This window comes from Echinops telfairi, unplaced genomic scaffold (genome assembly GCF_000313985.2).
Source record: "Echinops telfairi isolate 266 unplaced genomic scaffold, ASM31398v2 ScPeMD7_7475;HRSCAF=8513, whole genome shotgun sequence".
Classification (NCBI taxonomy): Eukaryota; Metazoa; Chordata; class Mammalia; order Afrosoricida; family Tenrecidae; genus Echinops; species Echinops telfairi.
This window is the reverse complement of record NW_022111379.1, coordinates 18,393,994-18,397,604: the sequence shown is the minus strand read 5'-3', so window position 1 is coordinate 18,397,604 and position 3,611 is coordinate 18,393,994.

Sequence of the window (3,611 nt, the reverse complement as noted above, 5' to 3'; positions counted from 1 at the left end):
CACCCCCTCCCCTGCGTCTTTTGGGTGGTGACCCAGAGAGCCTGGGTCTTAGAAGCAGGGCTGGCTGGCAGGAACTAGGTATAAGGAGAACAGTATTTTACCTTGTTTCTTTGGTGACACAGGTTTGTAGTGTTTCATCCATTTGTGGGGGAGATTTCCCCATAGACCACAGGGATTGCCTGGGACTCGTCCTCATGAGCCTGAGGCTGGGACAGGATCTGAAGAGCAAGGCATTCTAGCCTCTCTGGGATGGAGGGAGAGGAGCGGTGGGATAGACCTTACGCTGTGAGCCCCCACTTCCTTTTCTCTGGGCTCAGGGTGCTAACACCTACCAGCAAGGCTGCTGCGGGCATTGGATGCAAAGGGCTTAGCAACGCCTGAGAGCCCTGCAGATGGGAGGGGCTTCCTGTGGGGTCTGCTCCCCCATGAACTGCTGTAACACTGGCTTTTCTGACTTCCTGCCCAGCCTCCCCTGAGTGCCCCTCTGCCCCTCTCTCCCCCACCACAACCGCCCTCTGAGCCTGGTTCCAACCAAAGTGCATCGCTCTTGTGGGCGGCAGATGTCCTCCGCTGCTCCCTGGGCCAGCCCCTCTGTAAGGCCGAGCATGCATGTCAGAAGGCACAGCACCCATGGGGACGGTTTGTCCTCCTTCCCCTGCTCCTCTCTGCGCCCCCCCCTCCCCCTCTGCGCTCAGAGTACAAATCACACCTTCCAGCACCCTGGAGGCTGAGCCAACTCAGGCCTCACACCAAGAGTCTCAGGCTGCCAAGGTGAGGATCTGTCCCCAGAGTCACCCCAACCTGTCATAGCGCAGAGGACCCGGGGCAGGCCCGAGGGCCTGGGGTTGCTTTGAACTCCCATGATCTTGCAAACGTGGTTTACAATCTACAAGATCCAAGTCAGTGGTTCTTAATCTAAGCTTCATCTTAGAATCCCCCGGGGAGAATAGCAGCCCTGATGGCATAGTGGTTATGCACTGGGCTGCCAACCACAAGGCCAGCAGTTCAAAACAGCCAACTGCTCCTTAGAAGAAAGATGAGGCTGTCTGCTCCCATAAAGAGCTAGTCTTCAGACAGAGGACAGAGGACAGCTCAACCTGTCCTAGGAGGTCACTGTGAGTAGCATTGACTCACGGCAGTAAGGTTTGTTTGTGTCGTGTCATTTGGTTTTGTGTTTCAAGGGAGACCCAACACAGGACTTAGGCTCGGGCATGTTTTGTGGGGGGCCCAGCAGTCATCACCCTCATGGTCTGCAGCTTCTTCAGCCACTCCAGGCTGCGGCCCTGCGGTCCTGCGGGTGCCTGGGCACGTCGGGCATGCTCCGTCCCCTCAGAGGGGCCCTGGGTGGCCTTGTGGGTCATGCTGGAAGAGTTGGCGTGGGGGCTTTGGGGGGCAGAATTACAGTGAGGCCCACAATGGTGAAGGACAGGACCCGCACCCGTTCCTTGTCCCGGCACCCTTGAGGAAGGTGGTGAATTCCATCGCCATCTTGACCTCGGCGGTGGCGGCAGGGACCTTGGGCATGTTTTAAAGCAACACCGTCCTCTCCCACTGGCCAGGTGATTCTAGTGAGTGGGCACAGTGGAGGGCCACTGTGGAGATGGTGTGTCGGGAGGCCCCAACCACCCAGCCCTAGAGGCCTTAAGAAGGCAGGCAGGTCCCTCTCCCACTAGGGAGACCAGACTGGCCCGTGCTGGTGTCTGCTTGGAAGAGGGTGGCACAGTGGGCAACGATGCCCAGGGCATTTCCTGGTGGAGGTTGTTCTGGGGAGAAAGCATCAGCAGGGGCCTGACCCCACACTCCCCCCCTCATCTGTTGGTTTGGGTCCATGGCAGGGCTGCAGATACACAGAACCCACCAGACCCAAGCTGGTGGGGAGGGGAGGCTTGGGCTCTGAATTGAGGGCCACAGGCCTGCCCTGCCTTCATGTGGGCTGGGTGGGGATCTTCACCTGGCTGGACTTAGAAGTGGCCTCCCCAGAGGACAGGTGCCTGTGGGTACTGAGCCTAGGCTGGAGCTGAGAGGGCATGGGGAGGGGTGTTGGTTGGTTGGCTGGTAAAGGGGAGAGCAGGAGAGAGGACAGGGAGGGGGAGCTGGGGGGATGGGGAGGGCAGGAGTTGTGAAGGCAAGCAGCAATAGAGACTGAGACACAGATGGGGTGGCCAGTGAGAAAAGGTCCCAGTCCTAGAAAACCGCCCGTTGTCTGAAGAGTGGTGGCCTGCAGGGGGTCAGGTCGGAGTGGGAGAGGCGGGGCTGTCGCTGCTTTGGATGGGAGGGTGGCTCAGTTCCTGAGAACTGGTCGTGGGGTGGGTCGTGGAGAACCCTCCCTGGTTAGAGATAGAGCCTCTTTAATTGAGGGTCTCTTGACCTTAACGAAGGAGCCCTGGTGACATTATGCATTAGGCTGCTAACCACAAGGCCAGCAGTTTGAACCCCCCACTGCTAGTCCATGGATGAAACAAGAGGCTGTCTACTCCAGGAATGCTTTATCATTTCAGATACCGCAAGGAGGAGTTCTACTCTGTCCTATAATGTCACTATGAGGCAGAACAGTATTGTTGACAGTGGGTTTGGGCTATTATTTTGGGGTTTGGGCCATGATTCGATCATGCTGTGTCTCTGGTCACCAGAATGGGTGTGTGACGCTGGGCTGCCTAGAGAAATAAATTAATTGCCACACATAAGTGTAAGAAAGAACATGATATTAAGGAGTAATTGGATATCAAGAAAACATCCAAGTCCAGTCCAAATAAAGTCTATAAGTCTGATACTAGTCCATAAGTCCAATAATGGTACATAAATTCCCTTTGGACTCACACAGCCACATGCAATGATGCAGAATGCAGGAAGATCACAGGCCGGTGGGTGCAGAGTCCTGTGGATCCAGTGGCAGTGGAAGCATCACAAGGCTCTGGCAGGTCTCAGCCATGTGTGGGTCGCCAACAGGAAAGTAAAGCAGAGAGAGGGTGGGGCGAGGTTCCCAGGACCCTCTCTATAAGGAGGCCACTCCCACAAAGAGGCATCATCAGACAGTGACCTGATTGACAGGTCACCCCTACACTTCCAGTTGGCACAAACGTATAAGTACCACAGTGGGCTGGAGGATGGGGTCAGAGGTATTCTATTCAATCAATCCACTGAAACGGAGTGGCTTGTGGGCCACAAAGGAGGCTAGTGTCCCTTTGCCCCTTTCTGAAGGCCCCAGAGCTCAAAATGCCTGCATTGTCACCGAGGAGAAAGCTGGCTCCTCCCTGATTCAGCAGGGCCAGTGGAATGCTTAGAAACATGTCACCCTCTGACCCGTCCTGTGGGCCATTAAACAACGTGGAAACCTGAAAGAGGGACTGGGAATGAAGAGGGGCAAGAGACACGAGAAATGGAAGCAAGACAGGAGTCTGGTCAAGCCTCGATTTATTGAGCAGAAGGCAGGGGCTTAAATACCCTATGGTGGGCGGGTAACATTACATCATATGCGAATAAAGTGTAACGAATACCCAATGGTGGGTAACATTACATCATATGCTAATAAAGGGTAACAGGTAGTATCCAATAATCACGCAGCTACCAAATATGGAAGAAATGGCAGGCATCAGTCCTCAAACAGGTCCGCA